At 54.0% G+C, this 12165-nt stretch overlaps 1 protein-coding gene across 1 annotated transcript in view; it reads left to right on the forward strand.

The window, feature by feature from the left end:
• rab28 (RAB28, member RAS oncogene family) overlaps positions 1-12165 on the forward strand; it is a 337454-nt gene that overhangs the window by 1305 nt on the left and 323984 nt on the right. The window lies entirely within an intron of this gene.

Genomic DNA, 12165 nt, shown 5'->3' on the forward strand with positions numbered 1-12165 from the left:
ACAAACTTTATTTCTCTGCTTCTTAAATTGCTATCAATTTTGCTTGTTAACATAAGAAATCAAAATATTGTGTAAAAGTAAGAACAGACTGTGTAACTTTGAAATGGGGCTAATCTATGTCTGTAGCAGCCTGGTCCAATTATCTTCCACTCTCCAACTGTTTAACCTGTAGACAACACTTGACATTGCTGCCACAATAAATATAATTAACTTTTGAGGTGCTTTCTTTTTAAATAATAGATAGAACTTCTTATAAGCAGAGCTTAACATTAACTTTGCTCAAAGTTTTACATATTGCAACACCTATCCCACAATTTTGAGCAAGAAAAACAGACATCTTTTCTCAAGTTCCGCCTCAAATCTGCTGTCCTCACACTTAAAAAAAAACCCTTGACCTCTCCGTTCTTGCAAACTACTGCCCCATATCCAACCTACCTTTCCTCTCAAGTCCTTGAATGTGTTGTCACCTCCCAAATCCGTGCTCATCTTTCCAGGAACTACTTGTTTGAATCCCTCCAATCAGGTTTCTGCCCTGCCACGATACAGAAATGGTTCTTATCAAAGTCACTCTGTGACTGTGACAAAGATAAACTATCCCTCTTCGTCCTTGTTGACCTGTCTGCACCTGTTTGGTTGACCACACCATCCTTCTTCATCGTCGTCCAGCTGGGTGGGACTGCACTCGCCTGAATCCATTCTTATCTATCTCATTGTAATCAGAGAATCACCTGCAGTGGCATCTCTTCCTGCTCCCACACCGTTAACTCTGGTGTGGGCAGGGAGGTGGAGCTGAGTCCATGATCAGATCAACCATGATCTTATTAAATGGCAGAGCAGGCTCGAGGGGCCAAATGGCCTATTCCTGCTCCTATTTTGTGTGTTCCCCCCTCAAGGATCTATCCTTGGCCCCTTATATATCTCATCTACATGCTGTCCCTCGGCAACATCAAATCGGATTACATATGTCACAGAAACAGGCAATTTGAGAGGTGTGTGTGTGTGGGGGGGGGGGAGGAAGGAGGTGTGTGTGTGTGTGGGGGGGGTTGAGGGAGGAGGAGAGAGGGTTGGGGGGGGAGGGAGGAGGAGAGAGGTGGGAGGAGGAGGAGAGAGGTGTGTGTGTGTGTGTGTGGGGGGGGGGGAGGGAGGAGGAGAGAGGTGTGTGTGTGGGGGGGAGGGAGGAGGAGGAGAGAGGTGTGTGTGGGGGAGGGAGGAGGAGAGAGGTGTGTGTGGGGGGAGGGAGGAGGAGAGAGGTGTGTGTGGGGGAGGGAGGAGGAGAGAGGTGTGTGTGGGGGAGGGAGGAGGAGAGAGATGTGTGTGGGGGAGGGAGGAGGAGAGAGGTGTGTGTGGGGGGAGGGAGGAGGAGAGAGGTGTGTGTGGGGGGGGAGGGAGGAGGAGAGAGGTGTGTGTGTGGGGGGGGAGGGAGGAGGAGAGAGGTGTGTGTGTGGGGGGGGGAGGGAGGAGGAGAGAGGTGTGTGTGGGGGGGGGAGGGAGGAGGAGAGAGGTGTATGTGGGGGGGGGGAGGGAGGAGGAGAGAGGTGTATGTGGGGGGGGGGGAGGGAGGAGGAGAGAGGTGTGTGTGGGGGGGGGAGGGAGGAGGAGAGAGGTGTGTGTGTGGGGGGGGGAGGGAGGAGGAGGGAGATGTGTGTGGGGGGGGGAGGAAGGAGGAGGGAGATGTGTGTGGGGGGGGGAGGGAGGAGGAGGGAGATGTGTGTGGGGGGGGGAGGAGGAGAGAGGTGTGTGGCGAGGGAGGAGGAGAGAGGTGTGTGGGGGGGGAGGAGGAGAGAGGTGTGTGGGGGGGGCGGAGGAGAGAGGTGTGTGGGGGGGGCGAGGAGGAGAGAGGTGTGTGGGGGGGGCGAGGAGGAGAGAGGTGTGTTGGGGGGGGGGGGGAGGAGGAGAGAGGTGTGTGTGTGTGGGGGGAGGGAGGAGGAGAGAGGTGTGTGTGTGGGGGGGGGGGGGAGGGAGGAGAGAGGTGTGTGTCGGGGGGGGGGGAGGGAGGAGGAGAGAGGTGTGTGTGGGGGGGGGGAGGGAGGAGGAGAGAGGTGTGTGTGGGGGGGGAGGGAGGAGGAGAGACGTGTGTGTGGGGGGGGAGGGAGGAGGAGAGAGGTGTGTGTGTGTGGGGGGGGGAAGGGAGGAGGAGAGAGGTGTGTGTGTGGGGGGGGGAAGGGAGGAGGAGAGAGGTGAGTGTGTGTGGGGGGGGAGGGAGGAGGAGAGAGGTGTGGGGGGGGGGGAGGGAGGAGGAGAGAGGTGTGGGGGGGGGGGAGGAGGAGAGAGGTGTGTGGGGGGGAGGAGAGAGAGGTGTGGGGGGGGAGGAGAGAGAGGTGTGGGGGGGGGGGAGAGAGGGTGGGGGGGGAGGAGGAGAGAGGTGTGTGGGGGGGGAGGAGGGGGGGGAGGAGGTGTGTGGGGGGGGGAGGAGGGTGTGGGGGGGGGAGGAGGAGAGCGGTGTGGGGGGGGAGGAGGAGAGCGGTGTGTGGGGGGGGAGGAGGAGAGCGGTGTGTGGGGGGGGGAGGAGGAGAGCGGTGTGTGTGGGGGGGAGGAGGAGAGCGGTGTGTGTGGGGGGGAGGAGAAGAGCGGTGTGTGTGGGGGGGAGGAGGAGAGCGGTGTGTGTGGGGGGGAGGAGGAGAGCGGTGTGTGTGGGGGGGAGGAGGAGAGCGGTGTGTGTGGGGGGGAGGAGGAGAGCGGTGTGTGTGGGGGGGAGGAGGAGAGCGGTGTGGGGGGGAGGAGGAGAGCGGTGTGGGGGGGAGGAGGAGAGCGGTGTGGGGGGGGAGGAGGAGAGCGGTGTGGGGGGGAGGAGGAGAGCGGTGTGGGGGGGAGGAGGAGAGCGGTGTGGGGGAGGAGGAGAGCGGTGTGGGGGGGTGGGGGAGGGAGGAGGAGAGGGGTGTGTGGCGGGGGGTAGGGAGGAGGAGAGAGAGGGAGGCGGGGGGAGGGGAGAGAGGGAGGCAGAGAGGGAGGCGGAGCGGAGGGGAGAGAGGAGGCGGAGGGAGAGAGGGAGGTGGAGGGGAGAGAGAGTAGGCGGGGCGGAGGGGAGGGGAAAGAGGGAGGCGGGGGGCAGGAGGGGAGGGGAGAGAGGCGGAGGGGAGGGGAGAGAGGGAGGCGGGGTGGAGGGGAGAGAAGGAGGCGGGGGGGGGAGGGGAGGTGAGAGAGGGAGGCGGGGTGGAGGGGAGAGAGGGAGGCGGGGTGGAGGGGAGAGAAGGAGGGGAGAGAGGGAGGCGGGGGGTGGGAGGGAGGCGGGGGGATGGAGTAGAGATGGAGGCTGGGGAGGAGTGGGGGGAGGGGAGGCTGGGGAGGAGTGGGGGGAGGGGAGGCTGGGGAGGGGAGAGAGGGAGGCGGGGGGGAGGGGAGAGAGGGAGGCGGGGGGGGAGGGGAGAGAGGGAGGCGGGGGGGGAGGGAGAGAGGGAGGCTGGGGAGGGGTGGGGGTAGGGGAGAGAGAGAGAGGGAGGCGAGGGGAGGGGAGAGAGGTGGCGGAGGAGGGAGAGAGGGAGGCGGGGGGCAGAGGGAGTGAGGGAGAGAGAGAGAGAGAGAGGCTGGGGACGGGTGGTGGGAGGGAGGCTGGGGAGGGGTGGTGGGAGGGGAGAGGGAGAGGCGGGGGGAGAGAGGGAGGCTGGGAGGAGGGAGGAGAGCGAGGGAGGCTGGGGGGGGCGAGGGGAGAGAGGGCGGCTGGGGGTGGGGCGAGGGGAGAGAGGGCGGCTGGGGGTGGGGCGAGGGGAGAGAGGGCGGCTGGGGGGGGGAGAGGGTAGAGAGGGAGGCTGTGAGGGGGGGAGGGTAGAGAGGGATGCTGTGGGGGGGAGGGTAGAGAGGGAAACTGGGGTTGCGGGGAGGGTAGAGAGGGAGACTGGGGTTGGGGGGGAGGGGAGAGAGGGAGGCTGGTGTTGGGGGGAGGGGAGAGAGGAAGGCTGGGGTTGGGGGGAGGGGAGAGAGGGGGGTTGGGGGGGGGAGGGGAGAGAAGGAGGCTGGGGTTGTGGAGGGGAGAGAGGGAGGCTGGGGTTGTGGGGGGGAGGGGAGAGGGAGGCTGGGGTTGGGGGGGGGAGGGGAAAGAGGGAGGCTGGGGTTGGGGGGGGGGGAGAGAGGGAGGCTGGGGTTGGGGGGGGGGGAGGGAGGCTGGGGGAGGGGAGAGTGTGGGGTTGGGGGGAGGGGAGAGATGGAGGCTGGGAGGGGGAGGGGAGAGAGGGAGGCTGGGAGGGGGAGGGGAGAGAGGGAGGCTGGGAGGGGGAGGGGAAAGAGGGAGGCTGGGAGGGGGAGGGGAGAGAGGGAGGCTGTGGGGGGAGAGGGGAGAGAGGGAGGCTGTGGGGGGGAGAGGGGAGAGAGGGAGGCTGTGGGGGGGAGGGGAGAGAGGGAGGCTGTGGGGGGGGGAGGGGAGAGAGGGAGGCTGTGGGGGGGGAGGGGAGAGAGGGAGGCTGTGGGGGGGGAGGGGAGAGAGGGAGGCTGTGGGGGGGGAAGGGGAGAGAGGGAGGCTGGGCGTGGGGAGGGGAGAGAGGGAGGCTGGGGGGGGGGGGAGGGGAGAGAGGGAGGCTGGGCATGGGGGGAGGGGAGAGGAGAGAGAGTGAAGCTTGGGGGTGGGGAGAGAGAGTGAAGCTTGGGGGTGGGGGGAGAGACGGAAGCTGCAGAGGGAGGGGGGGGGAGAAGAGAGAGCGAAGCTGATGGGGAGAAGAGAGAGGGAAGCTGGCGGGGTGGAGAGAGAGAAAGAGAGACGTGGGGTGGTGTGCGAGGGGAGAGAGACGCAAGCTGAGGGGGGGGCAAGGGGGGAAGAGAGGGAGGCTGGGGGTGGGGCAAGGGGGAAGAGAGGGAGGCTGGGGGTGTGCGGGGGAGAGGGAGACTGGGGGTGTGCGGGGGAGAGGGAGACGGAAGAGGGAGGCTGGGGGGGGGACGGGGGAGAGGGAGGCTGGGGGGGGTGCTGGGGAGAAGGAGGCTGGGGGGGGGGCGGGAGAGAGGGAGGCTGGGTGGGGGCGGGAGAGAGGGAGGCTGCGGCGGGGGTGGGGGGGGGAGAGGGAGGCTGGGTGCGGGGGAAAGAGTGAGGCTGTGGGGGGTGGAAAGAGTGAAGCTGTGGGGGGTGGAGAGAGAGAGGGAGGGAGGCACGGCGTGGCGAAGAGATAGAGGGAGGCGTTGGGTGGAAGAGAGGGAGGTGTGGGGCAGGGGGAGGAGAGTGAGAGGCTGGGTGGTGACGGGGGGTGAGGTTGGGGGAAGGGGGGGAGACACAGGCGTGGCGGGGGGGGGATCGGAGGGGAGAGTGGGAACTCACGTTCTTTCAACCCCCTCCAAGGGACATTGTTGGAGTGAATGATATACAGAAGTCTCGATACTGTCACCATTTACTTCACACCCAATACCTCCCCGATAAAGTGCGACATCCCCACTGACATCTGGGAATCCCTGGCCAAAGACTGCTCTAAGTGGAGAAAGTGCATCTGGGAGGATGCTAAGCACCTCGAATCTCAATGCCGAGAGCATGCAGAAATCAAGCGCAGGCAGCGTAAAGAGCATGCGGCAAACCAGTCCCACCCACCCCTTCCCTCAACGACTATTTGTCCCATCTGTGACAGAGCCTGTGGAACTCGTATTGGACTGTTCAGCCACCAAAGAACTCACTTCAGGAGTGGAAGCAAGTCTTCCTGGATTCCGAGGGACTGCCTATGATGATGGATGACTCAATAAACCTGTTAACAATCTATACACAATACCCCATCTATGCGGGGTGGTGCGGGGCGGCGGGAAGGATGCACTTGTGCTTGGGTAAGGCACTTCGTCTGGAGGAGACATGCTCTTGGACTGGGGTAAGGCACTTTGGCTGGGGAAGGAAAGTTCTTGGATTGGGGTAAGGCAGTTTGGCTGGGGGAGGCATGTACTGGGGTAAGGGACTTTGGCTGGGGGAGGCATGCACTTGGACTTGGGTACGGGACTTTGGCTGGACTTTCTGTCTTCTGGGGAGCTCTGTCCTCTGTCGCTTCATGAAGTTAAAGTGAATTGAGTTACAATTTGCAAAGTCATTGAGACCTTGGGATGGGCGGATCCAGTGACACATTCCTGTGAAACTTCAGGGTATGGTTTATCCTCTAAGGGGACCAATCAGAAATAAGGGGTGGGTGGAGCCTGTTGGCCATTTTTACAGTACAAATAAGCGTGTCCTTTTTTATTATGGCTTTGCTAACCTGTGTAGCAACTTTGTGATTTGTGTTTTTGGACTCCCGAGATCCCTTTGTTCCTCGACCCCACCTAGACTCGTACCCTCCAAGTAATAAGTGACCTCCCCATTCTTCCTACCAAAATGTAATACCTCACATTTTATCTGTGTTGAACTTCATTTGCCAATTATATGCCCATTCTGCAAGTTTATTAATGTCCTCCTGTAATTGGTTGCAGTCCTCGTCGGTATTGACTATCTCCCCCCCCCCCCCCCCCCCAATTTGGTGTCATCCGCAAATTTAGAAATTGTGTTTTTGATTCCAAGGTTTAAATCGTTAATATAAATGGCGAACATCAGTGGTCCCAGTACTGATCCTTGTGGAACACCACTACCCACCTTCTGCCATTGTGGATAGCTATCTGTTACCCCTACTCTCTGCTTTCTGCCTTGAAGCCAGCTAGCTATCCATTCTGCCACTTGTCCCCTGACTCCGCATTCTCTGACCTTGTTCTTGTCTATTATGGGATATCTTATCGAAGGCCTTTTGAAAGTCTAGATAAATTACATCTACTGCATTGCCATTGTCTACTCTTTTTGTTACCTCTTCAAAAAATTCAGTAAGATTGACAAGCAAAACTTTCCCCTTTGAAATCCATGTTGATTATTCATGATATTTTTGGTTTCTAGATGTTCTTACATTTTCTCCTTTTAATAGGGATTCCATTATTTTTCCTACTACCGATGTTAACCTTATTGGTCTATAATTCCTTGGACATGTTCTATTTCCTTCTTAAATATAGGTATTATGTTAGCTACCCTCCAGTCTCCTGGCACTACACCTTTTTCTAATGAATCATCCATAAACACAGCGTCAGTTTCCACATGTATGCTGATAACACCCAGTTCTACTTCATCATCACCTCTCTCGACCCCTCCACTGTCTCTAAATTGTTAAACAGCTTGTCCAACATCTAGTACTGGATGAGCAGAAATTTCCTCCAACTAAATATTGGGAAGACCAAAGCCATTTTCTTCGGTTCCCGCCACAAACTCCGTTCCCTAGCCACTGACTCCATTCCTCTCCCTGGCAACATTCTGAGGCTGAACCAGACTGTTCGTAACCTTGGTGTCATATTTGACCCCTAAATTAGCTTCCGATCACATATCTGCCCCATCACTGAGACTGCCTATTTTCATCTCCGGAACAATGCCTGACTTTGACCATGCCTCAGCGCATTTGCTGCTGAAATCCTCATCCATTCCTTTGTTACCTCTAGACATGATTAATCCAACACACTCCTCACCTACCTCCCCACATTTTACCCTACGTAAACTTGAGATCATCCAAAACTCTGCTACTCATGGTCTAACTCGCACCAAGTCCTGCTCACCCATCACCCTGTGCTCGCTGAACTACATTATCTCCCAGTTAAATAACGCTTCGATTTTAAAAATTCTCATCCTTATTTTCAAATCCCTTCATGGCCTTGCCCCTCCCTATCTCTGTAATCTCCTCCAGCTTACTAACCTCCAAGATATCTGAGCTCCCCTAATTCTGGCCTCTTGAGCATCCCCAATTTTAATCGTTCCACCATTGAGGGCCATGCCTTCAGCTGCTAAGGCCCTAAGCTTTGGAATTCCCTCTCTAAACCTATCTGCCTTTAAGGTGCTCCTTAAAAGCTACCTCTTTGACCAAGCTTTTTGTCATCTGCCCTAATATCTCCTTATGTGGCTTCGTGTCAAATTTTGTTTTCTAACGCTCCTGTGAAGCCTTGGGATGTTTTACTACATTAAAAATTATATCTGGGTTCCTTCATGGGCAGGTATCTGGTATTGTAGTGATAAATTTTTTTGACTTTTTTTCTATGTGGTGACAGTACAGTATCTATTCCAGCGGAAAAGTAATTAGCCTTTCCACAGTGATGAAGTGCTGCTTATCTTGCTTGCTTTAGGGATCAGCTGTGGTTCCGTGGCAGCACTGAGTCCTACTCTACAGACTTGAACACAAAATCATAGTACTGAGGGAGTGCTGCACTGTCGGAGGTGCCGGCTTTCAGATGAGGTGTTAAACTGAGGCCCTGAATGCTGTCTCGGACATAAAAAGTCCAGTGACATTATTTTGAAGAAGAGCAAAGGTGTTCGCCCCCGGAACTCTGGCCAATATTTATTTCTCAACAGTTTTTTTTTAAAAAGCAGATTATCTGTTGAACCTTGCTGTGTTGTGTACAAACTGGCTGCTGCATTTCCTACATTACAACAGTGACTAACTACACTTCAAAAGTACTTCATTGGATGTAAAGCACTTGGGATGTCGTGAAAGGCCCAATATATATACAAGTTTATTCTTTGCTTTCTTTTCTCTTTTCTTCACTCCCCCACCCCCCCTGCCCCTTCCCCTTTCTATCCCCTCTCTTGTAAGAAATTGATTTTTCATTCCTATGTCTTTCTGGTTTTAGTGATGTCACTGGGAAAATCCACATTTTTTGTTTTTGCTCTTCTGTCTTTCAAAACCTAACAAAAGTGTACAAAATATCCATTTAAACCTCCAAACACTGCCCCGTGATGAATGGAAAAATTGGTGCTCCTTTGCCCATAAAATGTGTTTTTTTCCTACTCTTGAGGATGACTGTAACTCACTTTTGGAAATAAACTTTAATTTCATAGGGAGACATTGAGCATCCTCTGCTTAATTGGCAGTGATCTGAGTCTGCATTGAGGTTACTATTCTGTCTGGAAATCGAGGTAAATCCCATTGTAAAAATTATACAGTCGTCTGTTAACATATAAGTGGTAATTTTTTGATTTTGCATTCTGGAGCCTTGCCCACTGGAAGCACACATTGGAACTTCGGGCACAGGTCCATGTAATTTTCCGATATGCGTCAGTGGGTTTCTCCTTCTTCCTCTCTCCTCCTACGCTCTGGAACACACAGTTTGGCTAGTGGTTCTCTACATTTTGCTGTGTAAGATCAATAGAGCGGTCTTGTTTTTGATTATTATGAAACCTTTTAGCCCACGGGTCATCAATTGAGCAGCACGTGCTCTTTCGAAGGCTGCATCCATTGGTCCCAGACTGAGACCTGGAAAGGAGGAATTTATTCTCCTTCAAATTGTTTTTTTTTAAGTATTAATGGTCAAACTGAGCAAGCATTCATGTGAAACCAGTAAAATATAGAATTGAGAAGCCTAAAGATAACCCTGACATAAAGGAGAAATTGGATATCGACAAGTAATCTAGATTCAAGAAACAGTACATGTGATTTCCCTAATTGCTCTGTCTTTAAAATAAGGACCAGTGAGTTGTACTTAAATTCATCCATTTTTAAGGATTATTTTTTTACTTTTTATTTATTTTGTATCTAGTCTGTCTCATTCCTTTCTCAAGAGGTGTGTGCAAATTCTTCCAGGAAGATTTGAGGCAAGAAATTGGAATGCCCTGGTGGAATTTTCACATACCATTAAAGATGGGAATGAGGCAGAAGCTGAGTGCATCATGTACAGTTCTCAGTGCTTCAAGAATCTAATTTTCTCTCTGAAAGCAGAGCTTACTTATAATCACTGTTGGGCTCGATTTTCTGCTCATTGATTATAAATGGGCTCCTGCTCCTATTTCTTATGTTCTTATGTTTGAGGTCCTAGTCTTCAAACACTCTTTTCTTCAGGCGACCGAAGGCTGCACTGGCACACTGAAGTAGGTGTTGGACCTCGTCGTCGATGTCTGCCCTTGTTGACGGGCTCCCGAGGTATGGAAAATGGTCCACGTTGTCCAAGACCTCGTTGTGGATTTTGATAATACTTGCATTGGAGGCAGTTCAGAGAAGGTTCACTAAGTTGATTCCTGAGATGAAGGGGTTGACTTATGAAGAAAGGTTGAGCAGGTTAGGCCTATACTCATTGAAGTTAAGAAGAATGAGAGGGGATCTTATTGAAACATACAAGATACTGAGGGGGCTCGACAAGGTAGATGCAGAGAGGATGTTTCCACTCATGGGGGAATCTAGAACTAGGAGGCATAGTTTAAGAATAAGGGGTCGCTCTATTTAGCCTGAATGTCGTAAATCTGTGGAATTCTCTACCCCAGAGAGCTGTGGAGGTTGGGTCACGGAATATATTTAAGGTGGAGGTAAACAGATTTTTGAACGGTAAGGGAGTAAAGGGTTATGGGGAGTGGGCAGGGAAGTGGAGCCGAGCCCAAGATCAGATCAGCCATGATCTTATTAAATGGCAGAGCAGGCTCGAGGGACCAAATTGCCTACTCCGACTCCTATTTCTTATGTTTTGTTAACTGGAGGGGGAAGTGGAAGAACCCATAAGAACCCAAGAAATAGGAGCAGGAGTAGACAGATCCACTTCCCTGCCCACTCCCCATAACCCTTTACTCCCTTATCGCTCAAAAATCTGCCCATCTCCACCTTAAATGACCCAGCCTCCACAGCTCTTTGGGGCAGAGAATTCCATAGATTTACAACCCTCTGAGAGAAGAAATTCCTCCTCATCTCAGTTTTAAATGGTCGGCCCCTTATTCTAAGACTATGTTCCCTGGTTTTAGTTTCCTGTATGAGTGGAAATATCCTCTCTGCACCCACCTTGTCGCGCCCCCTCATTATCTTTGATGTTTCGATAAGATCACCTCTCATTCTTCTGAACTCCAGTGTGTATAGGCTCAACCTATCCTCATAAGTCAACCCCCTCATCTCCAGAATCAACCTAGTGAACCTTCTCTGAACAGCCTCCAATGCAAGTATATCTTTCCTCAATCTTCCTCGCTGCCATGCTCCACCTCACAGTTGACGAGCTTCCCGCTGGAGCGGAACTAAACTGCAGAACCAGTGGGAAGCTGGTCAACCTTCACCGTTACCAGGCCAGGTCCAAGACCACTCCAACCTCTGTCGTCGAGCTACAGCACGTGGACGACGCCTACGCCTGTGCACACACACAGGCTGAACTCCAGGACGTAGTTGACGTATTTACTGAGGCATACAAAAGCATAGGCCTTGCGCTAAACATCAGTAAGACAAAGGTCCTCCACCAGCCTGTCATCGCTGCACAACACTGCCCCCCAGATATCAAGATCCACGGCGCAGTCCTGGACAACATGGACCACCTCTTAGTAACGAGAGCAGGCATTGATGACGAGATCCAATACCGCCTCCAGTGCACCAGTGCAGCTTTCAGCCGCCTGAGGAAAAAAGTGTTTGAAGACCAGGCCCTCAAAACTCACCAAACTCATGGTCTACATGGTCGTAGTAATAACCGCCCTCCTGTATGGCTCAGAGACGTGGAGCATGTACAGTAGACATCTCAAGTCGCTGGAGAAATACCACCAACGATGTCTCTAAGATCCTACAAATCCCCTGGGAGGACAGACGCACCAACTCTAGTGTCCTCGTCCAGGCCAACATCCCCAGCATTGAAGCACTGACCACACTTGATCAGCTCCGCTGGGCAGGCCACATAATTCGCATGCCAGACACGAGACTCCCAAAGCAAGCGCTCTACTTGGAACTCATCCACGGCAAATGAGCCAAAAGTGGGCAGCGGAAATGTTACAAGGACACCATCAAAGTCTCCCTGATAAAGTGTGACATCCCCACTGACACCTGGGAATCCTTGGCCAAAGACCGCCCTAAGTGAAGGAAGTGCATCCAGGAGGGCGCTGGGCTCCTCGAGTCTCGTCGCCAAGAGCATGCAGAAATCAAGCGTGGGCAGCGGAAGGAGCGTGCGGCAAACCACACTCCCCGTCCACCCTTTTCTTCAACAACTGTCTGTCCCACCTGTGACCGAGACTGTGGTTCTCGTATTGGACTGTAGAGCCACCTAACAAGTCATGCTAAGAATGGAAGCAAGTCTTCCTCGATTCCGAGGGGACTGCCTATGATGATGATCCTTAAATACGGAGATCAGAAACTGTAGGCAGTACTCTCGGTGTGGCCTCACCAATACCCTGTACAGTTGTAGCAGGACTTCTCTGCTTTTATACTCTATCCCCCTTGCAATAAAGGCCAACGTTCCATTTACCTTCCTGATTACTTGCTGTACCTGCATACTAAC

The sequence above is a fragment of the Pristiophorus japonicus genome, chromosome 2, assembly GCF_044704955.1.
Source record: "Pristiophorus japonicus isolate sPriJap1 chromosome 2, sPriJap1.hap1, whole genome shotgun sequence".
NCBI classification, from domain to species: domain Eukaryota; kingdom Metazoa; phylum Chordata; class Chondrichthyes; family Pristiophoridae; genus Pristiophorus; species Pristiophorus japonicus.